Source organism: Bufo gargarizans, chromosome 2, assembly GCF_014858855.1.
Source record: "Bufo gargarizans isolate SCDJY-AF-19 chromosome 2, ASM1485885v1, whole genome shotgun sequence".
Classification (NCBI taxonomy): domain Eukaryota; kingdom Metazoa; phylum Chordata; class Amphibia; order Anura; family Bufonidae; genus Bufo; species Bufo gargarizans.
The window spans coordinates 47,696,580-47,721,680 of NC_058081.1; the positions used below are offsets into that span (position 1 = coordinate 47,696,580).

The 25,101-nt window shown below is 45.5% G+C and overlaps 9 non-coding genes across 9 annotated transcripts; 3 read left to right on the forward strand and 6 right to left on the reverse strand.

Annotated features, from left to right (window-relative positions):
• Positions 1–1,622: 1,622 nt before the first annotated feature.
• TRNAQ-CUG lies at positions 1,623–1,694 on the reverse strand. Its single transcript has one exon. It is a non-coding gene; the product is annotated as a tRNA-Gln (tRNA).
• Positions 1,695–3,343: 1,649 nt separating this feature from the next.
• On the reverse strand, positions 3,344–3,415 carry TRNAQ-CUG. Its single transcript has one exon. It is a non-coding gene; the product is annotated as a tRNA-Gln (tRNA).
• A 1,204-nt stretch (positions 3,416–4,619) lies between these two features.
• TRNAQ-CUG lies at positions 4,620–4,691 on the reverse strand. The gene has a single exon. It is a non-coding gene; the product is annotated as a tRNA-Gln (tRNA).
• A 1,825-nt stretch (positions 4,692–6,516) lies between these two features.
• TRNAT-AGU lies at positions 6,517–6,590 on the forward strand. The gene has a single exon. It is a non-coding gene; the product is annotated as a tRNA-Thr (tRNA).
• A 2,250-nt stretch (positions 6,591–8,840) lies between these two features.
• TRNAQ-CUG lies at positions 8,841–8,912 on the reverse strand. The gene has a single exon. It is a non-coding gene; the product is annotated as a tRNA-Gln (tRNA).
• Positions 8,913–14,814: 5,902 nt separating this feature from the next.
• On the forward strand, positions 14,815–14,888 carry TRNAT-AGU. Its single transcript has one exon. It is a non-coding gene; the product is annotated as a tRNA-Thr (tRNA).
• Positions 14,889–15,193: 305 nt separating this feature from the next.
• Positions 15,194–15,265, reverse strand: TRNAQ-CUG. Its single transcript has one exon. It is a non-coding gene; the product is annotated as a tRNA-Gln (tRNA).
• Positions 15,266–17,955: 2,690 nt separating this feature from the next.
• TRNAD-GUC lies at positions 17,956–18,027 on the reverse strand. Its single transcript has one exon. It is a non-coding gene; the product is annotated as a tRNA-Asp (tRNA).
• Positions 18,028–20,876: 2,849 nt separating this feature from the next.
• TRNAS-UGA lies at positions 20,877–20,958 on the forward strand. The gene has a single exon. It is a non-coding gene; the product is annotated as a tRNA-Ser (tRNA).
• Positions 20,959–25,101: the final 4,143 nt, after the last annotated feature.

A 25,101-nucleotide genomic window follows, 5' to 3' on the forward strand; every position in this document is an offset into this window, starting at 1 on the left:
TCACCACAGCTTCGATCTTATGAGGATCAGAAGCAACTCCTTCAGCAAAAACAATATGACCTACATAGGTGACTGAGGATCTACAAAACTTACTTTTCCTGATCCTCAGCTAGTATCCAGATCTTAGGTACAACACTGTGAACCAACAGTTCCCATTTAGAGCTTCCAAAGCTTCTTCAATTCTCGTCAGTGTATACTGATCAGGTAGGCTTCTTCGGTTCAGAGTTCTGTAATCCACACATAGGCGAATTACCACCACAATAGGTGAGGCATAGGGACTTTTACTATCCACGATGATCCATTGATCTTTTATTTGCTGTAGAGTTTGTCTTAACTCATCAACGTCCTTTGGAGCAACTCTCCCAGTCAATCGGAAAGTGTGTTGAGCACTCCTTGCACAACCTACATCTGCATCATCAATGGAGAATACAATGGATAATTCTGACAACTTCTGTGTCAATCGCTGATTCCACGCCTCTGGTAACTGTGGATCACTCAAATCAAGATTGAGATTAAGGATTGCATCTCTGATTTGAATCCTGCACACTTCAGCGTATGAATTTACTCCAAGCACAGGGTAGCAGCGCATTCTGGTATGGTCCAATTACGATTGGGAGCGGTGAACAATTCCTCACTGTCACACACGTGGATAACTCCACTTTATTCCTCCAGTCCTTTCCCTTCGGGATCACCATCCAGCCATTCTGGTTAATCATTTCTTCAGGGGTTTCCATAATGACATAACTCCCCCCTTCAAGCAAGTCGGGAGCAATGCTGGAGGCTACTCTCAGAACTCTCTCTCCGCCGGCGGGAACTTCTACGTTTCTCTCACCAATAATATATACTGTTCCATGTCGATAGCCGGCAGACAGGGCATCACAGAGTTCTCAGAGATCAGAGGATATATTCACAGGTCAAACTGCAGGGTTCCAATCTCCTCCAAGAAACTTCTGAAAAACATGATGCACTGCGGAACAATTAGTGCCAAGTATCACAGGAGCTGCACTGGAATCCCCTGTGTCAGGACAGACAAGGGCTGTAATCTTCATAGGAGCAACACTCTGATCTTCTAATTCAGGAATAGCTAAAACTACTAGTAAGCTCCCATCCACAGGATATGAAAAGAGCCCTTTAAGGAGCATGAGATGCTCCAATGCTAACATCAGGGTCCTACCTGGGTCAAAATAAGGGTATGTCCGGGTTCAGCTTTAAACCCAGACAACCCCTTTAAGGACACTGACTACCCTACCGATGATGGCCAAGTGGTTACACTATCAATATGTCTGAACAATGTCTCTTGCCGCAGATTCAAATCCTGTTCATGTTATGTATAGTAATTTTTATCATTTTACAAGGCATGTGGCATTGGCAGATATCAACCAGGTAGGTAGAAGAGCTCCTGATGGCATACGAGTCTCCTGCCTTGATTTTAGAGTTGCTATTTCAAGGTGTATTCAATGAGCCGGTTGAATGCGAAGTTATAGTGAAGCTAGTCATTTTTTTTTTCCCATTGTGAAATACAAATGCTCATAACTGGGTTGAAATGCAATCACGTTGAATAACATTGTACTGTAGAAAACAAGCAATGTAAAGAAAGTAATAAACAAAAAATTTTAAGGATTAGGTCCCACCGAGATTTGAACTCGGATCGCTGGATTCAGAGTCCAGAGTGCTAACCATTACACCATGGAACCCTTGGTGCTCAAACTTGTTGACCCACCTCCAGAGCTTGTCACAGTGTATGCGCCTACTTACAGGAGCTTTAGAATAGTTCTATAAAACATTACAATCCATACTACTACTTTCAAGCCTGTCTTCACCTTTGACAGCCCTCTACAGATATCACCTTCTTCTATATACTGGCGTCTCCTTATGTAATAGAGAAGCCTCTGAACCTCCTCCGACATCAAGGCTGGAGTGAGACATCATCTGAATTGGAGCAGCATGGCTGGTATAGTTTGTGAGCGAGAACTTCAGACACTGATGATACTGAATACAACAGTGACCTCTGAAGGCCAGGAGGAGAAAGAGCAAGTATCTGAAGAAAGTGGTGGATTATGTTTCCCAACCAGCGTGCCTCCAGCTGTTGCAAAACTACAACTCCCAGCATGCTCGGACAGCCTTTGAGGCTCATTATTACACAATTTGATCAACTATATGAAGTCAATTAAGTGCATTAGCAAAACTAGACGTAATTCCACAGGTTCCTCGTGGTTCTTTATTCTCTATTCCCTTAAAGTTGTTGTCTAGGATTTGGATGTTAATGGCCATTCCGCATGATATGTCACCAGTATCTAGTCAGCGGGGGTCTGACACCCCACACCCCCACCAATCAGCTGTTTCTAGTCAACCAGAAGTAGGAGGAACTGCACAGCCTTGTCCATTGTGTAGATGATTGAGGTGGTAACTGCAGCTCTGCTCCCATTCACTCCAATAGGAGTTTCAGTTACCAGTTCCGTCCACAACACGATGTGCTGGGGTGTGTAGTTCTACCTCCTAATTCCAATGCGAGACCTACAACAAAACAGCTGCTCAGCGGGGTGCAGGGGGGTCAGGCCCCCATTGATCAGATATTGATGGCCTATATTTCATTGCCCTTTGGGATCACTGTGCGGTTCAAATCACATGTTAAAGGGGTTGGTAAGTAAAAAAAAAAAAAAAAAATGGAGATTTTGTTTAATTAAAACAAAATAAAATGTAAAAGTGCTACGCATTTCGAGAGTCAACCATAACAAATGAATAGAACCACCACGACTAATGTAATCTTCATAGGAGCAACACTCTGATCTTCTAATTCAGGAATAGCTAAAACTACTAGTAAGCTCCCATCCACAGGATATGAAAAGAGCCCTTTAAGGAGCATGAGATGCTCCAATGCTAACATCAGGGTCCTACCTGGGTCAAAATAAGGGTATGTCCGGGTTCAGCTTTAAACCCAGACAACCCCTTTAAGGACACTGACTACCCTACCGATGATGGCCAAGTGGTTACACTATCAATATGTCTGAACAATGTCTCTTGCCGCAGATTCAAATCCTGTTCATGTTATGTATAGTAATTTTTATCATTTTACAAGGCATGTGGCATTGGCAGATATCAACCAGGTAGGTAGAAGAGCTCCTGATGGCATACGAGTCTCCTGCCTTGATTTTAGAGTTGCTATTTCAAGGTGTATTCAATGAGCCGGTTGAATGCGAAGTTATAGTGAAGCTGGTCATTTTTTTTTCCCCATTGTGAAATACAAATGCTCATAACTGGGTTGAAATGCAATCACGTTGAATAACATTATACTGTAGAAAACAAGCAATGTAAAGAAAGTAATAAACAAAAAATTTTAAGGATTAGGTCCCACCGAGATTTGAACTCGGATCGCTGGATTCAGAGTCCAGAGTGCTAACCATTACACCATGGAACCCATGCTGCTCAGACTTGTTCACCCACCTCCAGAGCTTGTCATAGTGTATGCACCTACTTACAGGAGCTTTAGAATAGTTCTATAAAACATTACAATCCATACTACTACTTTCAAGCCTGACTTCACCTTTGACAGCCCTCTACAGATATCACCTTCTTCTATATACTGGCATCTCCTGCCAGTATAAAGGTTCAATTTGTTTGCGGAACGGCCATTGAGTGAATGCATCCGCATACGGACAGCAAAAACATGGAATGGACACGTAAAAAGAATACCTTTGTGTACATGAGCTCTTCAAACACAAGAATTCCGTGAGTTATCCAGGAAATGATAGTGATAACCTATCCTCAGGATAGGTTATCATTATTACATTGGCAGGGCTACTTGTCCTATCACCACCACCGATCGGCTGTTTCAGGGAACCGCCACACTCACCGGAGCTCTGGTGAGAGCGATGGACCCCCATTAGCTCACCAGGCACAGCGCTGTACATTGTATAGCGGCTGTACTTGGTATTGCAACTCAGCCCCATTCACTCCAATGGGGCTGAGCTGCAACTAGGCCAGGTGAACGATGTATGGTGAAATCACTTGGCCTAGGAAGAGGCTGCAGCGGGGAAACCCAGGATCCCTGCTGATCTTGAGGATAGGTCATTTATATAATTTACATCATTTACCAGATAGCCCCTTTAAAATTGCCCAGTCAGGACAGGCATCAACCTGGTAGATGGGCTCCTGAGGGTGTTTGAGTCTCCTGGCTTGATTTTGCAATTTCAGTTTTCAAGGCTGTATTCAGTGAGCTGCTTTAATGCAAATTTATGGTGAACTTAGTAAAAAAAAAAACTTTTGTTTGTGAAATATAAAAGCTCATAACCGGGTAGAAAGGTAAGTGTGCATAACATCATTCTGGCACTTATCTCCATAAAAACAGATGCTTTATTAATCCTTGATTGAAAATGCCATCCGTAAGTATAAAAGTGGTGATTATAACAGACCTACCAACAACAACCAACCTATCCTTACTCACGGTCTTAACCGGAGCCAACGCGGAGGTCTGAAGCACCACTCTGATGCATGGGGAAGATTGTGGGATTATAGCCAGGGAAACATTTATCTATATCTGTAAAATGTAATCACATTGAATAGTATTGTACTATAAAAACAAGCAATGTAAAAGAAGTAATAAAGAAGAATTTAAAAAACTTAGGTCCCACCGAGATTTGAACTCGGATCGCTGGATTCAGAGTCCAGAGTGCTAACCATTACACCATGGAACCTTTGGTGATGGTTGTGGCTGATGCAACTCCAAAGTTGGTCATAATAACAATACCAGTTTGTAAGGCTGGAAAAAAGCCCTTTGTCTATCCAGTTCAGCTAATTATTATTCAAGGTGGGAATAAGTGAGGGCATGATGTGGCCCTGTGTGTGGCCTTCAGGATAAAGAACAAATATGAGGAGCAGGTGAGAAGGAGGGAAAGATAAATAGTTTAAGGGTACTTCAGGAAGTACCGGGGTGACAACTATCATAAGCAGAGACATTATTTGCCGTAACTATTTCTTTAGTTACCTATACTTCTGATTCTATTCTGGTATAATTCGATTATGTGCACTTGAAGAGTTGCTGGGGGAGGGGGGCCTATTAAAAAATTTGCTGTGGGGCCCAGTCATTTCTACTTATGTCACTGACTGGTGTCATATTTTGTAATCTGTCAGAAAGTTGTGTACGTGGTTGGAGGAGTTTACATGGGTCTGGCATGATTGGCTGAAGTCAGGAGATCATCTGCCAGTTTGTCTCTCACGTTGATCATGAAGGGTCCCTCATAGGATGTATCGGTGGCACACCAGCTGATGTTTATCTTCTGTGTATGGCCGGCGTGAGCATTTTTTAGGGTTGTGCTAACCCCTTTAAGATGAAACAGCATGACCCCAAAACATGTTGTGCAATCAAATGACTTATTTCAGGTGAGTCTTCTCCATAGGCAGCACTGCTACTGCTGTTTCTTTACTTGGCTTTCCTTCTTTTATAGCTAAGTGCCTGAGTAATGGTTATTCTACCAAAGTGGCATCACCTACCACGGTGGGAAACAACAAGACCACTAGACCCAATGTCATGCCTTCAGACATCTACTATGTGTGCTAGTATTTATGCTGTTTTAGCTGCAACTAGTGGTTGTTTATGCTAATACATTCTAGTTAGTTGGCATTTAATATTAGAGCTGTCTTATGCCAGCCACCGTCGCCGCTCCCTCTGACCTTGCAGACATCATCAGCTCAGCCCATAGCGGCCGCCCTCTTTTCCAAGATCAGTGAAAGACATACAGCATCCATTACCATTCTCCTCACCCAGTCTAACGTGGCATCACTGGTGTGTAAGATTGTCTAGTTTACGATTGCATCTTCATGTACATTCATATGATATACTATATGTTTCCTGTATTTTATGCTCATGTTCTACTGTGATGTGTTAGCATATTGCCATGTGCTCATTCGCTATAGTATGTACATCCCTTTCTTTCTGTTCTCTATTTCACCCTACCCTCACAATCATTGGCTGACAGTACTGAAGCTCCAATGGACCATGGAAGTCAAGTGGGCGTGTGGACATCTGCGCCTTATGTCCACACGGCCACTTGACTTCCATGGTCCAGTGGAGCCTCAGTACTATTGTTCACCCGGTTGGCGGTCTGGCCCCCGCCTAAGGAGATTTCGGACTAAATCGGCAGCACCAACCAGTTACTTTTTCCAGTTGGCTTTCATTGTGGTTGCGCCCAATATTGGTGCGACCTGAACAGGTGAGTTTAATTAAACCCACCTTTGTTTGGACGACACTGTTTATTTGACATACTCACCCTATGAGCGCCTTTCTCTCCCTGTGGCCATTTTTTGCTGAATCATTGGCTGAAGCAGTGACCGAACTCAGTTGGTGATTGGCTGAACAGGCATCTCCAGGCAATTTTTGAGTTGGGACCAAGAAGCAGAAACCAGCAGGATGCAGTAATCTTAGAAATAGCCTTGGCAGTGACCATTTTGGATATCAAGTGTAGTTATGATGATAATGAGTGTTTTAGGCGGGGAATGCAGTATTGTATGGATACTGCCAGAGGTGCTGTGGCTTAGTTGGTTAAAGCGCCTGTCTAGTAAACAGGAGATCCTGAGTTCGAATCTCAGCAGTGCCTACTCTTTTCAACAATTGTTTTTTTGAATGAACATTCATGATACACATTCAACTTCTTTTCATCTCTAAAATGGACTTGTAAGCCCAGAACCCTGAGGTGCCCTTACTTCAGCATGTTGTGTATATTGACATTAGTTTCAAAGAACGTCCCCGGTCATCCTGCTTCTCACCTAACCTTATCGGCTCCCCTGTTCTACTGTAACCTGACACTGCCTTGTTATATACTACGAGGTTGGCCTTTTTTACACAAAGCGTATATGCAATCCGTATATGTCGTGTATTTTCTGTACCGGAATCTGCTGCTAATGTTAATGACTAGGGCTACGCACAGGGGCGTACAATGTCCCTCAGTATTTGAAGTTTGCAGCATGTCCTAGATTTGCTTCCAAATACACCAATTATAGTCTCTGGAAGTGCATCAAAACGCAGGATGAATTACTGAACCAATACTGAAGACAATTCAGATAATCAATAGGACGTTCACTAGAAAAGTCAGGATCCACATTCAACTTCAATTTATCTGTAATATAGTCTTCTAAGCCCAAGGTACCATCTATAGATACCCCTACTTAACCATGAAGCACCCATTGACATTAGTTTGAGAGAACATCCACCTCCATCTTGCTTCTCGCCAACCTTACTAGCTATCCTGTTCTACGTTAACCTGACACCCAACCTGTTATGTGCTAGGAGATAGCAGCAAGATGACCCCCAGCTTCTAATCCTGCCCAGATGTCCTGCTCTCTTTATAATCCTTCGTCCTCTTATCTCAAAACCGTTTGTCTTGTCGGAAAGACAAAGTTAAAGAGAGGCCGATTTCCAAAAGATCTCTATATTGACTGTCCAATGCAAAAAAAAAGTAGGGTGATTGATCATCCATCAACCAAGATTGCAGTAGAAACTCATGACTGGATCTTAAAGGGGTTGTCTTAAAGGCAGCCCCCCTGACTTGAGCATCAGAGCAGTTCATGCTCCGATGCTCTCCTTATCCCTGCACTAAATCATGCAGGGCAAAGGCATTTTCTGGAGTTCCGGTGACAAAACTGGCTCACTATGGGGCTGCCAGGAAGCCCAGTGGTGGGCGGGCTTTAGTGCTGCCCTAGCCAGTCAAATGGCTAGGGCAGCGCTAAAGCACACCCATCGGAGCCGGTGACGTCACCGAACACACTGCTGGGAGGAAGCTTCCGCCCGGCAGTGTGTTATTGTAAACAAAATAGCCCGTGCCCTGCGCAATCTAGCGCAGGGCAAGGGAGCGCATCAGGGCATGAGATGCTCCAATGCCAACATCAGGGGGGCTACCTGGGTGAAAATAAGGGTATGTCCGGGTTCAGATTTAAACCCAGACAACCCCTTTAAAGGGAGTCTGTCACCTCCATATGGCCATATCCAGTGCTTACATGGCTCTGTAGCACACCTATACAGGATTGTAACGGTACCTTTGTTCTTTTCTTTAGACTTGCACCAGCAGGAAAAACGAAGTTTAATTCATATGCAAATGAGCACTCGCAAGTGCCCAGGGGAGGAGTTCAGTGTGTAGGTGCCCAGGTTGCTCCGCCTTCTTTTCACTTTACTCCTCCCCAGCCTCTGCCTTTGCCCGCCCTCCAAGTCTCTTGCCTCATCGATAGGTCTAGACTTGGAGGGCGGGCAAAGGCAGAGGCTGGGGAGGAGTAAAGTGAAAAGAAGGCAGAGCAGCCTGGGCACCTACACAGTGAACGCCGCCCCTGGGCACTTGCGAGTGTTCATTTGCATATGAATTAAACTTCGTTTTTCCTGCTTTTCCATCACAATCCTGTATAGGTGTGCTACAGAGCCATGTAAGCACTGCATATGGCCATATGGAGATGACAGACTCCCTTTAAAGACACTGACTACCCTACTGATGATGGTCAAGTGGTTACACTATCAATATGTCTGAACAACATCTCTTGCCTCAGGTTCAAATCCTGTTCATGGTATGCATAGTAACTTTTATCATTTTATGTGGCATTGGCAGGTATTAATCAGGTATATGGTTGGTAGAAGAGCTCCTGATGGCATACGAGTCTCCTGCCTTGATTCTAGAGTTGCTATTTCAAGGAGTATTCGATGAGCCAGTTGAATGCAAAGTTATAGTGAAGCTGGTCATTTTTTTTTTCCATTGTGAAATACAAATGCTCATAACTGGGTTGAAATGCAATCACGTTGAATAACATTGTACTGTAGAAAACAAGCAATGTAAAGAAAGTAATAAAAAAAAAAAAATTAAAAGCTTAGGTCCCACCGAGATTTGAACTCGGATCGCTGGATTCAGAGTCCAGAGTGCTAACCATTACACCATGGAACCCTTGGTGCTCAAACTTGTTGACCCACCTCCAGAGCTTGTCACAGTGTATGCGCCTACTTACAGGAGCTTTAGAATAGTTCTATAAAACATTACAATCCATACTACTACTTTCAAGCCTGTCTTCACCTTTGACAGCCCTCTACAGATATCACCTTCTTCTATATACTGGCGTCTCCTTATGTAATAGAGAAGCCTCTGAACCTCCTCCGACATCAAGGCTGGAGTGAGACATCATCTGAATTGGAGCAGCATGGCTGGTATAGTTTGTGAGCGAGAACTTCAGACACTGATGATACTGAATACAACAGTGACCTCTGAAGGCCAGGAGGAGAAAGAGCAAGTATCTGAAGAAAGTGGTGGATTATGTTTCCCAACCAGCGTGCCTCCAGCTGTTGCAAAACTACAACTCCCAGCATGCTCGGACAGCCTTTGCCTGTGCGGGCATGCTGGGAGTTGTAGTTTTGCAACAGCTGGAGGCACGCTGGTTGGGAAACACTGCCTCATTATTACACAATTTGATCAACTATATGAAGTCAATTAAGTGCATTAGCAAAACTAGACGTAATTCCACAGGTTCCTCGTGGTTCTTTATTCTCTATTCCCTTAAAGTTGTTGTCTAGGATTTGGATGTTAATGGCCGTTCCGCATGATATGTCACCAGTATCTAGTCAGCGGGGGTCTGACACCCCACACCCCCACCAATCAGCTGTTTCTAGTCAACCAGAAGTAGGAGGAACTGCACAGCCTTGTCCATTGTGTAGATGATTGAGGTGGTAACTGCAGCTCTGCTCCCATTCACTCCAATAGGAGTTTCAGTTACCAGTTCCGTCCACAACACGATGTGCTGGGCTGTGTAGTTCTACCTCCTAATTCCAATGCGAGACCTACAACAAAACAGCTGCTCAGCAAGGTGCAGGGGGGTCAGGCCCCCATTGATCAGATATTGATGGCCTATATTTCATTGCCCTTTGGGATCACTGTGCGGTTCAAATCACATGTTAAAGGGGTTGGTAAGTAAAAAATAAAAAATAAATGGAGATTTTGTTTAATTAAAACAAAATAAAGTGTAAAAGTGCTACTCATTTCGAGAGTCAACCATAACAAATGAATAGAACCACCACGACTAATATAGGGGCAAAACAGGAAGTGACAACACAAGGGTCAGCCCATAATTGTAATGCAAACTCCGCCCACAAGCAAATTATTCATAATTTGACATCATCAATAGTTTTATTTAATCCAAAGGGAACTAAAGTATTTAAATAAAAAATCCAAAAAGACCCCTGACTGATGAGGGCATGAAATCTATTGTTAATAGAGTCATCAATACGTTCTAAAATAATTAATCGGAGGTTGGACGTCTCCTTTTTATGGGCTGACGAAAAATGTCTTGAGACACTGTGATTGGTAACACCCCTTAAGATGTTAGATCTATGTTTGTTCCTACGCAATCTCATGCTCTGTATCGTGCGGCCTACACGTTGAAAGCCGCATAAACATTGCAGGAGATGGAGAACACATGTTAAAGTGGTTGTCTGAGAAAATTTGAAATCTTGGACCAGCCAAACAAAATCTTTTTAAAAAAAACATCCTATACTACGATCTACACAGTGATTGGCTGCAGCGGTAATGTACTGTATGCCGGCAGGTCACTGCTGCTGGTTTCTAAGCAAATAACGTCAGAGGCACCGGACCATCACATGGCTTCAGGTCCTCCATCTCATGGACTCAGCACTGTCCTGCATCTCATGGCCACAGCACCGTCCTGCATCTCATGGCCACAGCACCGTCCTGCATCTCATGGCCACAGCACCGTCCTGCATCTCATGGCCACAGCACCGTCCTGCATCTCATGGCCACAGCACTGTCCTGCATCACATGGCTTCAGGTCCTCCATCTCATGGACTCAGCACTGTCTTGCATCTCATGACCTCAGCACTGTGCTCCATCTCATGGCTTCAGGTCCTCCATCTCATCTAGCTCAGGTCCTCCAAACATCGTGTCTCAGGTGTCCTCCAAACTGTTTATGCTGTTGTCTCTCCCAGTACCATTGGGGAGATTTATCAAAGTGGTGTAAAGTAGAACTGGCTTAATTGCCCATAGCAACCAATCAGATTCTATCTTTCATTTTCCAATGGAGCTGTGAAAAATGAAAGGTGGAATCTGATTGCTTGCTATGGGCAACTAAGGCAGTTCTACTTTACACCACTTTGATAAATCTCCCCCTATGTCTGTTGCCCTCCAATACTATGGGCCTCGCTTATCAAAACTGTCTTAGTTGCCCATAGCAACCAATGAAAGCGGACCTTTCATTTCCCTTCAAGTGTTCTGAAAAAATGAAAGGTGAGCTCTGATTGGTTGCTATGGGGCACTAAGACAGTTTTGATAAATGTGGCCTGTGCACTGTGCAGACCCTAAACACTAAGCATCCTGGGTCCAACCAGAAGTCTTCCCCCAGTTTCTATGAATTCATATTGTCAGTTTACCTCACATTTTCTCAGCAATGTACGACCAGTTTTATTAAAGCTCTAAAAAATCTTCACATTTTAATAAAAATAATGTGTAATAATAATTCACCACTTTCTCTTTCTTACCAGATACCTGCTCTTTCTCCGCGTGGCCTGCAGGTGTTGCTGTTGTACAAGTTTTGTCAGGGTCTGATGTTCTTGTCCACAAGCTACAGTTTCCATGCCGCTCTCATTCAGAAGCTGAAGTCACACCACAGACTTGATATCGGAGGAGGCTCAAAGGCTCCTCTGTTACATAAGAAATGCTAGTACATAGGAGAAGGTAATAGTAGAGGGCTGCCAAAGGTGAAGACAGGACCAGAGGTACTTCGCTGTGTCCCGCCGTCACAGGTGGGCGCGATGATGTCATCAGGCACACATGCACAGGCAGTGAGTTACTACCTCATAGGCCTCAGGCCTACTAAGCGTGAGGCACATGAGGGTGATCAGCAGCAGGACAGGGAACCATCGGCTTCCGTGCATCGCCACAATACCCAACTGCAGAGCGGCAGCAGCGGATCTAATCGCAAATGGCGACAAGACTAAAAAGTCTTGTCGGCATTTGCAAATTCTAAGTTGCATTGGCGACCATTTATTTGTTATATGTGATAGGCGATCAGTAGTGGCTCTACTGTGTGTAGAAGACATATACTGTGGTAGACAGGGGTCCTTGACTGAAATACCAACAGTAATAAAGCAAAATACCGCCACCGTCTTTTTGAACAATATACCAGCTAGGCCGGTTCAGTGCTGGCCAGGTGAGAATACCCTATTAACGCCCCCACACAATAGCGATGTCCCTTTGGTTCTCACTTCATAATAGAATTTAGTGCCTCAACACAGTAGTTATGCCCAGGGGCTGACTGGAAACTTATAGTGGCCCTGGGGGGGGGGGGGGGGGGAAGTGGACCCCAATGTTGTAGATGGGTCCAAATTGACAGCAGGTGGGGCAACACAAGTTGGCAGGGTCAGTAATACCATCGTGCAGCACAGAATACCATTCCACAGAACCAAATACCACAGGGCAGCACAAGATACCTCCCAGAAGCTGTCCCTCTGTGGTGGCCATCAATAGCTGCCATGTTCAGTCCTCCTACTTCAGTTGTCTACAATATGGATCTGGAGCAGGGGGCTTAGGAGGTGGGTCCTAACACCAAGCCAGCACTACCTTCAGCATGACGCCTGGACTTCCTCTAATAATGATCCCTATAGTTCTACCATTAGTATTTACTCGACAGCGGCAGTGAGGAGATCATGGGAGGCCCTATAGGCATAGGCGTGCGCACGGGGTGTTCCGGGTGTGCCTGGGCTCACCCTAATCACACCTCTGTGCTCCTGCACTGCCGCAGCTGCCTCTTGAACCCCGGCTGCCCCGCACACTCGCACAGCTTCAATGACATCTGCTCGACTGCTCCTGGGGAGTCCTGTGCTCCGTGTCCCGGCGGCCGGCTGCGTAACGTCACTCACTCCGACGTCACGCGCCTTCTCCGCCTGCTTCATTAATAAAGTAGGAGGAGCAGGCGCGTGCGGCGTGACGGAGTGAGTGACGCCACGTTATGCTGCAGCCGGCCTAGTTTGAGTGTTTGAGAGCCCGCCCAGTGCTTGTGTGAATACTAGCTGGAGGGAGGCCCACTGTCCCAGTAAGTTAGTAATAGTAGTACAACTACAAGTTCACAACACTTTACATAAGGAACGCAGCGGGCTCTAACAATAGTTGCCGGCCAGAGGTCTTCACCCCCTGTTGGGGGTCACTGTCAGGGACACTGTTATGGGGGGGGATCTATGGATGATGACACAAAAAAAGCACAAGATGCTGCTATATATGTGTCATCCTCGAATCCCCCCCCCCCCCAGCATCTGTGGAATATGACACTGTTATGGGGGATCTGTGGATGACACTGTTATGGGGGCATCTGTGTGGAATATGACACTGTTATAGGGGGGATCTGTGGATGATACTGTTATGGGGGGATCTGTGTGGAATATGACACTGTTATGGGGGATCTGTGGATGACACTGTTATGGGGGATCTGTGGATGACACTGTTATGGGGGCATCTGTGTGGAATATGACACTGTTATGGGGATCTGTGGATGACACTGTTATGGGGGCATCTGTGTGGAATATGACACTGTTATGGGGATCTGTGGATGACACTGTTATGGGGGCATCTGTGTGGAATATGACACTGTTATGGGGGATCTGTGGATGACACTGTTATGGGGGGGATCTGTGGATGACACTGTTATGGGGGGGATCGGTGGATGATACTGTTATGGGGGGATCTGTGTGGAATATGACACTGTTATGGGGGATCTGTGGATGACACTGTTATGGGGGGATCTGTGGATGACACTGTTATGGGGGCATCTGTGTGGAATATGACACTGTTATGGGGGATCTGTGGATAAAACTGTTATGGGGGGGGATCTGTGGATGATACTGTTATGGGGGGATCTGTGAGGAATATGACACTCTTATGGGGGATCTGTGGATGACACTGTTATGGGGGCATCTGTGTGGAATATGACACTGTTATGGGGGATCTGTGGATGACACTGTTATGGGGGGATCTGTGGATGACACTGTTATGGGGGGGATCTGTGGATGATGCACTGTTAATAACAGTGCGTCATCTACAGATGCCCCCATAACAGTGCATTTTATTTAGCATTCTGTTTTAAGATTGCTATTATTTTCCATTATAACCATGTTATAACGGAAAATAATAAAATCACCCAAACACCGAACCCGAACTTCAGTGAAAAAGTTCGGGTTCGCTCAACTCTAGTAGAGATCTTTTTGAAATAATGTCTCGTAGCTGACTTAGATTTCAGTCTGGCGCATGGACTGCCGGAGGAGGTGGTCATAAATGAAATGTCTGCTCCGGCAGCCCATCAATACTGACATAGCACACACCGGTCTTGCTAAATTAGGACCATATGGGGTCATTTATTAGGACTGATGTTTTAGACGCCGGTCTTAATAACCCTGCACTGGTGCTTGATGCGCCTACGTTATGTAGAGGTGCCAGCCTTTAGGCGCATCCACTGCCGGTCTAAACCTACGTAAGCTCCCATAGTAGTGTAGTTTAGACAATTTTATACGCTTAAAACAGGCGTAGAAAATGATAAATTAGATGGCCCTTCCCCGCCCATTCTATGCCCCCTTTTTTTTTTAGAACTGGTGTACATGGCATGGATGGGGAAGAAGTTGCAGATTCGGCCTCAAGCCCCCTTCGAGACCGAATCTGTGACAGATATACACACAAAAAAATGGTGTAGATCTATTCATAAATGATACCCATAATTTCTAAACAATTTTTTTTCAAAAAGTTGAAGAAAGATCACAAAAGATGACACATTACTTAGAGTGAAAAAACTCAACAGCCATGAGGTGCTGTGGCTTAGTTGGTTAAAGCGCCTGTCTAGTAAACAGGAGATCCTGAGTTCGAATCTCAGCAGTGCCTGCTTTTGAAATCCTATGTGGTCTCCCTGCAAAAATGTTAATTTATTTCAGTAACTTTTTATCATTGTATGTATAAGGCATACGACACGAGCATGAGTCCTGGCTTGATTTTAGGCACCATTTGTCGTTTTAATTTTCAAGGGAGTAGTCAATGAGCTGGTTGAAAGCAAAGTCATCATGATGCTAGCAATTAGTGAGAAACACAAACGCTCATAACTGGGTAGAAAGGTAATCATGTTTAATAGTATTGTAGTGTAAGAAAAAGCAACGTAAAAAATGTAATAAAGAAGAAGAATCTCAAAAGTCAGGTCCCACCGAGATTTGAACTCGGATCGCTGGATTCAGAGTCCAGAGTGCTAACCATTACACCATGGAACCTTGATGTTCAGGTCAGATCAAGGCATGAGTGATGTGAGTTTTGGATCCTAGATCTGAAGTCACTTCTCTCCAAACTTTGTTTGAATGCCATCTCCATCAGGGGCGCAACTAGAGTTCTATGGGCCGCAGGACAAACTTTGAATTGGGGCCCCCCTCACGAGCCTCCGCCCCCCCATCCCACACCAGCCTCTGCCCCTACCCATACCCTCCCCTGTATGAAGCCATACATTAAAAAATAATAATACTCTAGTCAATAGAGTATTTTTTATTAATTTTTTAATCTATGGCACACACTGGCTTCATATGAGGGATGAATAATGATCAGCGGTGCCGTGTGGCAATGTGTCTGAATTCAGATAGGGGGGGCCCGCGCCGGCCATATGAGGACAGCCAGGGGCAGCAAATAATGAGGGGGCAAAATGAAATACTCTGTGGGCAAAAAAAAAATAATATATAGAGGGAATGGGGGCAAAATGAAATATAGTGAAACTCTTACCATATTTCATGTTCCCCTCGCCCTCTCCCTGTATACATTTTGAGTTTTGCCCACAGAGTATTTCATTTTTATTTGCCCCGGGGCCCTTCATTATTTGCTGCCCCTGGCTGCCCTATTATGGCCGGGGCGGGCCCTTCTGAATTCAGACACACTGCCTTACGGCACCACTGATCATCATTCATGTGCCCCCTCCGTATGAAGCGTGTTCCATTTTTTACATAAAAACAAAAGACTACCTACTCTTGTTTGTTCCGCTCTCCTCACCTGAGGGCTGAGGCAGCCGGCAGGCTCGTCATTCCTGGCTGCTGTGATCCCGCGAGACCCACCGCGGAGGTCACGGGTCTCGCTCTGACAAGTAAGCGCAGCACAGCCACACAAAATATAGGGAGGGCCCGCCGCACTTAATGAAAATACACTTGTTGATCGTGCTTTACTCCATCTCTCCTGGGAGGCCCTATGGGCCCCCTTGACTTAGGGGCCCGGTCGCAATTGCGACTGCTGCGACCCCTATAGCTACGCCACTGATCTCCATATAGCATTAAGATGTATGGGCTCCAGTGAGGCCAAATTAGTCTTGCAGGACTTCGGTAAATAACTTCAGCATTTGATTATTAAACATAAAAAACATTTTAAAACAGGTATCCAAAGTCTGCTTCGGATCCAAGTTTTAAAGGGAACCTGTCACCGGGATTTTAGGTATAGAGCTGAGGACATGGGTTGCTAGATGGCCGCTAGCACATCCGCAATACCCAGTCCCCATAGCTCTGTGTGCTTTTATTGTGTAAAAAAAACGATTTGATAAATATGCAAATTAACCTGAGATGAGTCCTGTACGGTTCCCTTTAAAATGGTTTTCAAGTTGAGAGTTCAACTTCGGTGATAACGAATTTGCCTCGCCGAAGCCCAGACATTATAATGCGGTACAGAGACGGATCTCCGTACAGAAACAAAACAAAGCTTGGAGCGAAGTGACCTCGGATGTAGGATCCGAAGCTCGCTTGGCTCATCCCTAGTTCTGATAATGAGTCGGTATGAACAAGTTTGTGTTTTCAAGTTCGGCATACAAGGTTCGGGTTATCTAAGAATTCCGTCATGGATTCCACTACCGAAGAGCATAACTTGGTCTGTCGTAGCGGAATCCATAATACAATTCTTAGATAACCCGAACCTTGTAGGCCGAACTTGAAAACACAAGTTTGCTCATCCCTAATAATGAGGGTTGTCCAGTTTCAGAAGGAAACCAGACAACACAGGGCTACGGCCCGCAATAAAGAAGCGATCATTACTTACCTGGCAGATCCTGCTTTGCTGCTCCGGTTCTCATGTCAACAATATGTCACCACTGCAGTCAATTATTGGTCTCAGGTGTGACCACAGCTTATGAATGGAAGCAGCATGAAAGCTATAAGGCCTCTTTCACACGGGCGTCGCGGGTTCAGGGAAAATCGTGAGAGTAGGCTTGCAATTTCAGTCAGTTTTGACTGCGAGTGCGTTCCGTTTTCCATGCGAGTGCAATGCATTTTTCACGCACGTGAGAAAAAGCTGAATGTGCTACCCGAACCCAGACTTCTTCACTGAACTTCGGGTTTGGTGTTCTGTAGATTTTATTATTTTCCATTATGACATGGTTATAATGGAAAATAATAGCATTCTTTAATACAGATTGCAAAGTCCAATGTCAATTGAGGGTTAAAAAATAATAAAAACATTACTCAACTCATCGAGCAGCCGGGATCCTCTTCTTTGTTCTTCTTGAGGGACCTGCAAAAGGACCATCGCTGACGTCATCGCGCTCACCACACAGAATACATGAACTAATGAATACAGGGAGACTAGGCTTCAGCATATCCTGATTTCAACTGTATCATAGGAGGCATGGGGATAGGGGAAAAGTTTACTAGAACTTGGAGACTCCCTCAAAAATGATAGAGAGCTAGATTACACCTGCAGCTTTTGTGGTGGTATCTGATTCTGTTTTTGAATCAAAAACAGCAGTGGACACAAAAAAAGGAAAAAGTTACAATTCTGAGTTTACAGCCCATCCACTAGCTCTGATAATCTTCTACAGGTCTTGCTGTAGTGTTGGAGGTCTCCTTTTTCCAAAGGAAAATTTAGAGCCTCCATGGTGGAGCAGCTAACTAAAACAATTTAGTTTAATATTGCATTGTTGAGCGGTTAATGAAAAATGTTTAGCCTCCCCGTCGGGGAATCGAACCCCGGTCTCCCGCGTGACAGGCGGGGATACTTACCACTATACTAACGAGGAAATGCTTGTGCTTCCTGGCATGCTGAAATCTTCTTAAAGGGGCAATGCACAAAGTGCATGCTCTGTTTTCATTCATAGGAATAAGTGCTCATTGACACCATCTTACAGAATTAGGGTTTAAACTTGTGCGGTAAGGGACTACTGCATTTCAAGACCAGCGTCTTAATACTCCCTATATGCTCACTATATGAAAAAAGGTGAGTAATCAAAATCATTTGCACCCATCCACCATGGCGAGGTGACCTCTTTTGGATAAGAACCTATGCAAAATAATACCTCTTTTGGTTTTGACCGTCTTCCAATGAATTTTGGGAAATCACACAAGGCGGCTGAGAGACGTTGTCGATACCCCATACCGAATGGAGAAGATCTACATCGGAGGAGACGTCACCTGGGAGGTCCTGGATGTGACAGGTATGTGCTGCTGTATAGCAAGTACAGCAAAATGTCTTCAGTGCTAGTGTTTGCAGAGAATGTGGCCAGTTGATGGTCTAACCCCCAACTTCCCTGTTCTCATTGTAATCTGACACCTGACCTGTTATGTACTAGGAGATAGCAGCAAGATGGCTGCCAGCTTCTATACCTGCCCAGATGTCCTGCTCCTCTCATTATCCCTCCTCCTCTTATCTTAAAACTGTTCCCGTTTCAGTTTTCAAGGGTGAATTCAATGAGCTGGTTGAACGCAAAGTAAGTAGCTTTTTCCCATTGTGAAATACGAAAGGTCACAACTGGATAGAAATGTTAACACACCTCCAGAACTTCTCCTACTGAAAGTTATTCAGGACTACTTAGGGTTACTTTAGAATAGCTCCATAAAACATTACAATCCATACTACTACCTCCGGGCCCGTCTTCACTTCTGATAGCCCTATATACAGTGGAGGAAATAATTATTTGACCCCTCACTGATTTTGTAAGTTTGTCCAATGACAAAGAAATGAAAAGTCTCAGAACAGTATCATTTCAATGGTAGGTTTATTGTAACAGTGGCAGATAGCACATCAAAAGGAAAATCGAAAAAATAACTTTAAATAAAAGATAGCAACTGATTTGCATTTCATTGAGTGAAATAAGTATTTGAACCCCTACCAACCATTAAGAGTTCTGGCTCCCACAGAGTGGTTAGACACTTCTACTCAATTAGTCACCCTCATTAAGGACACCTGTCTTAACTAGTCACCTGTATAAAAGACACCTGTCCACAGAATCAATCAATCAAGCAGACTCCAAACTCTCCAACATGGGAAAGACCAAAGAGCTGTCCAAGGATGTCAGAGACAAAATTGTAGACCTGCACAAGGCTGGAATGGGCTACAAAACCATTAGCAAGAAGCTGTGAGAGAAGGTGACAACTGTTGGTGCGATTGTTCGAAAATGGAAGGAGCACAAAATGACCATCAATCGACCTCGCTCTGGGGCTCCACGCAAGATCTCACCTCGTGGGGTGTCAATGGTTCTGAGAAAGGTGAAAAAGCATCCTAGAACTACACGGGAGGAGTTAGTTAATGACCTCAAATTAGCAGGGACCACAGTCACCAAGAAAACCATTGGAAACACATTACACCGCAATGGATTAAAATCCTGCAGGGCTCGCAAGGTCCCCCTGCTCAGGAAGGCACATGTGCAGGCCCGTCTGAAGTTTGCCAATGAACACCTGAATGATTCAGAGAGTGACTGGGAGAAGGTGCTGTGGTCTGATGAGACCAAAATAGAGCTCTTTGGCATTAACTCAACTCGCTGTGTTTGGAGGAAGAAAAATGCTGCCTATGACCCCCAAAACACCGTCCCCACCGTCAAGCATGGGGGTGGAAACATTTTGCTTTGGGGGTGTTTTTCTGCTAAGGGCACAGGACAACTTATTCGCATAAACGGGAAAATGGACGGAGCCATGTATCGTGAAATCCTGAGCGACAACCTCCTTCCCTCTGCCAGGAAACTGAAAATGGGTCGTGGATGGGTGTTCCAGCACGACAATGACCCAAAACATACAGCAAAGGCAACAAAGGAGTGGCTCAAGAAGAAGCACATTAAGGTCATGGAGTGGCCTAGTCAGTCTCCGGACCTTAATCCAATCGAAAACCTATGGAGGGAGCTCAAGCTCAGAGTTGCACAGAGACAGCCTCGAAACCTTAGGGATTTAGAGATGATCTGCAAAGAGGAGTGGACCAACATTCCTCCTAAAATGTGCGCAAACCTGGTCATCAATTACAAGAAACGTTTGACCTCTGTGCTTGCAAACAAGGGTTTTTCCACCAAGTATTAAGTCTTTTTTTGTTAGAGGGTTCAAATACTTATTTCACTCAATGAAATGCAAATCAGTTGCTATCTTTTATTTAAAGTTATTTTTTCGATTTTCCTTTTGATGTGCTATCTGCCACTGTTACAATAAACCTACCATTGAAATGATACTGTTCTGAGACTTTTCATTTCTTTGTCATTGGACAAACTTACAAAATCAGTGAGGGGTCAAATAATTATTTCCTCCACTGTACCTGCATCTTCTATACCTGCTTTGAGCCTCCTCTGATATAAGACTGCTGCTTCTGAATGAGAGCAGCATGGAAGCTATAGCTTGTGCACAAGAACTTTAGACGCTGACAATATCTTATTGTTGTGTACAACAGTGACCCCTGCAGACCAGGAGGAGAAAGAGCTAGTATCCGGTAAGAAAGGAAAAAGTGGTGGATGAATAGTCCCAACCTTTATTTATCCCTTCTCCTGTAGATAGGGGATAATTTCCTAATGGTGGATTTACATGGCCAGAGGAGCAATGGCCAGTCGATGGTCTACCCCTCAACCAAGATGGCAGAAACACTCATTACAAGGTCTTAGAGTTGCACTACTCATGGGCTGTGATGGCCGAGTGGTTAAGGCGTTGGACTTGAAATCCAATGGGGTCTCCCCGCACAGGTTCAAATCCTGTTCACAGCGGTTCTCCTTTTGTATGGCGTTGGCAGTTATCAACTTGATATTTGGTTGGCAGATGGGCTCCTAGGGGTATATGAGCCTCGTGGCTTGATTTTAGGTACGTGTTTCTATTTCATTTTTCAAAGGGGGAATTCAATGAGCTGGTTGAAAGCAAAGTTATGGTGAAGCTAGTAAGTAGTTTTTTTTCCCATTGTGAAAAATTATAGGTCACAACTGGATAGAAATGTTAGCACACCTCCAGCACTTATCCAATTGAAAGTTATTCAGGACTACTGGTTAGGGATGAGCGAACCCGAACTGTATAGTTCGGGTTCGTACCGAATTTTGGGGTGTCCGTGACACGGACCCGAACCCGGACATTTTCGGAAAAGTCCGGGTTCGGTGTTCGTCGCTTTCTTGGCGCTTTTTGAAAGACTGCAAAGCAGCCAATCAACAAGCGTCATACTACTTGCCCCAAGAGGCCGTCACAGCCATGCCTACTATTGGCATGGCTGTGATTGGCCAGAGCACCATGTGACCCAGCCTCTATTTAAGCTGGAGTCACGTAGCGCCGCCCGTCACTCTGCTCTGATCAGTATAGGGAGAGGTTGCAGCCGCGACGTTAGGGCGAGATTAGGCAGTGATTAACTCCTCCAAAAGACTTCATTCAGAGATCGATCTGCAGCTGTGGATGATTGAACTGATGCTATTCAATTGCTCACTGTTTTTAGGCTGCCCAGAGCGTTTTTCAGTCACTTTTTTCTGGGGTGATCGGCGGCCATTTTGTGTATTGTGGTGCGCCAGCACAAGCTGCCAACAAGTGCATTTAACCCTCAGTAGTGTGGTTGTTTTTTGGCTATATCCTACATCAGGGTCAAGCTGTCACACCAAGTGCATTTAACCATCAATAGTGTGGTTATTTTTTGGCCATATCCCAGTCTAATTCTGACTGTAAACGTATACCTGTCACCCAGCGCCTAAATAATAGGCCTCAAATTTATATTCATCCAAATCTGTTGTTACTGCTGTGGCTAGTCAAGTTATTTAGTGTCCGTCAAAGCACAGTTTTTGTTCTGGGTTGAAATACAATTCCCAATTTTGCAATTTCCTAATTTAGTGGTTTCTGCTGTATCAGACCTACATTAAATCTATCCCTAAAAGGGGATATCAGATTCAAGGTGCACATAGGGTCATTCTTAATAACTTCACACACACGCTAGTGTGCATATCCCAGTCTAATTCTGTCAGTAAACCTATACCTGTCATCCAGCGCCTAAATACTAGGCCTCAAATTTATATTCAGCTAAATCTGTCGTTACTGCTGTGCCTGTATTAGTGTAATACGGTACCTAAATAGATAGCCAGATAGTGTTAGGTGTCTTTAAAAAAAGGCCTGAATTTGAATACAATACATTGGGCCAAATAATATTTTTGTTGTTGTGGTGAACGATAACAATGAGGAAAACATCTAGTAAAGGACGTGGACGCAGACATGGTCGTGGTGGTGTTAGTGGACCCTCTGGTGCTGGGAGAGGACGTGGCCGTTCTGCCACATCCACACGTCCTAGTGTACCAACTACCGCAGGTCCCAGTAGCCGCCAGAATTTACAGCGATATTTGGTGGGGCCCAATGCCGTTCTACGGATGGTAAGGCCTGAGCAGGTACAGGCATTAGTCAATTGGGTGGCCGACAGTGGATCCAGCACGTTCACATTATCTCCCACCCAGTCTTCTGCAGAAAGCGCACAGATGGCGCCTGAAAACCAAGCCCATCAGTCTGTCACATCACCCCCATGCATATCAGGGAAACTGTCTGAGCCTCAAGTTATGCAGCAGTCTCTTATGCTGTTTGAAGACTCCGCTGGCAGGGTTTCCCAAGGGCATCCACCTAGCCCTTCCCCAGCGGTGGAAGACATAGAATGCACTGACGCACAACCACTTATGTTTCCTGATGATGAGGACATGGGAATACCACCTCAGCATGTCTCTGATGATGACGAAACACAGGTGCCAACTGCTGCGTCTTTCTGCAGTGTGCCCCGACATGTCAGAGCTGCTGCATAAAGTGCGGGCCGTCTGTTCGCGCTTCCGGCGTTCACATCCTGCCGCTGCTCGCCTGTCTGTGCTACAGCGTAACTTCGGCCTTCCCGCTCACCGCCTCATATGCGACGTGCCCACCAGGTGGAACTCCACCTTGCACATGCTGGACAGACTGTGCGAGCAGCAGCAGGCAATAGTGGAGTTTCAGCTGCAGCACGCACGGGTCAGTCGCACTGCGGAACAGCACCACTTCACCACCAATGACTGGGCCTCCATGCGAGACCTGTGTGCCCTGTTGCGCTGTTTCGAGTACTCCACCAACATGGCCAGTGGCGATGACGCCGTTATCAGCGTTACAATACCACTTCTATGTCTCCTTGAGAAAACACTTAGGGCGATGATGGAAGAGGAGGTGGCCCAGGAGGAGGAGGAGGAAGAGGGGTCATTTTTAGCACTTTCAGGCCAGTCTCTTCGAAGTGACTCAGAGGGAGGTTTTTTGCAACAGCAGAGGCCAGGTACAAATGTGGCCAGCCAGGGCCTACTACTGGAGGACGAGGATGAGGAGGAGGTGGAGGAGGATGAGGATGAAGCATGGTCACAGCGGGGTGGCACCCAACGCAGCTCAGGCCCATCACTGGTGCGCGGCTAGGGGGAAACGCAGGACGATGACGATACACCTCCCACAGAGGACAGCTTGTCCTTACCCCTGGGCAGCCTGGCACACATGAGCGACTACATGCCTTACCTTACTTCCTGCACTGGAGCGTGATAGGAAGATGCGCGAGTACAAGCGCACGTTGGTAGACACGCTACTGAGAGCATTCCCAAATGTCACAGGGAAACAAGTGGAAGCCCAAGGTCAAGGCAGAGGAGGAGCAAGAGGTCGCCAAGGCAGCTGTGTCACGGCCAGCTCCTCTGAGGGCAGGGTTAGCATGGCAGAGATGTGGAAAAGTTTTGTCAACACGCCACAGCTAACTGCACCACCACCTGATACGCAACGTGTTAGCAGGAGGCAACATTTCACTAACATGGTGGAACAGTACGTGTGCACACCCCTCCACGTACTGACTGATGGTTCGGCCCTATTCAACTTCTGCGTCTCTAAATTGTCCACGTGGCCAGAGCTAGCCTTTTATGCCTTGGAGGTGCTGGCCTGCCCGGCGGCCAGCGTTTTATCTGAACGTGTATTCAGCACGGCAGGGGGCATCTTTACAGACAAACGCAGCCGCCTGTCTACAGCCAATGTGGACAAGCTGACGTTCATAAAAATGAACCAGGCATGGATCCCACAGGACCTGTCCATCCCTTGTGCAGATTAGACATTAACTACCTCCCCTTAACCATATATTATTGGACTCCAGGGCACTTCCTCATTCAATCCTATTTTTATTTTCATTTTACCATTATATTGCGAGGCAACCCAAAGTTGAATGAACCTCTCCTCTGTCTGGGTGCCGGGGCCTAAATATATGCCAATGGACTGTTCCAATGTTGGGTGACGTGAAGCCTGATTCTCTGCTGACATGAAGCCAGATTCTCTGTTACGGGACCTCTCTCCTCTGCCTGGGTGCTGGGCCTAAATATCTGACAATGGACTGTTGCAGTGGTGGCTGACGTGAAGCCTGATTCTCTGCTATGACATGCAAACTGATTCTCTGCTGACATGAAGCCAGATTCTCTGTTACGGGACCTCTCTCCTCTGCCTGGGTGCCCGGGCCTAAATATATGACAATGGACTGTTACAGTGGTGGCTGACGTGAAGCCTGATTCTCTGCTATGACATGCAAACTGATTCTCTGCTGACATGAAGCCAGATTCTCTGTTACGGGACCTCTCTCCTCTGCCTGGGTGCCTGGGCCTAAATATATGCCAATGGACTGTTCCAATGTTGGGTGACGTGAAGCCTGATTCTCTGCTATGACATGCAGACTGAACCTCTGCTGACATGAAGCCAGATTCTCTGTTACGGGACCTCTCTCCTCTGCCTGGGTGCCTGGGACTAAATATATGACAATGGACTGTTACAGTGGTGGCTGACGTGAAGCCTGATTCTCTGCTATGACATGCAGACTGATTCTCTGCTGACATGAAGCCAGATTCTCTGTTACGGGACCTCTCTCCTCTGCC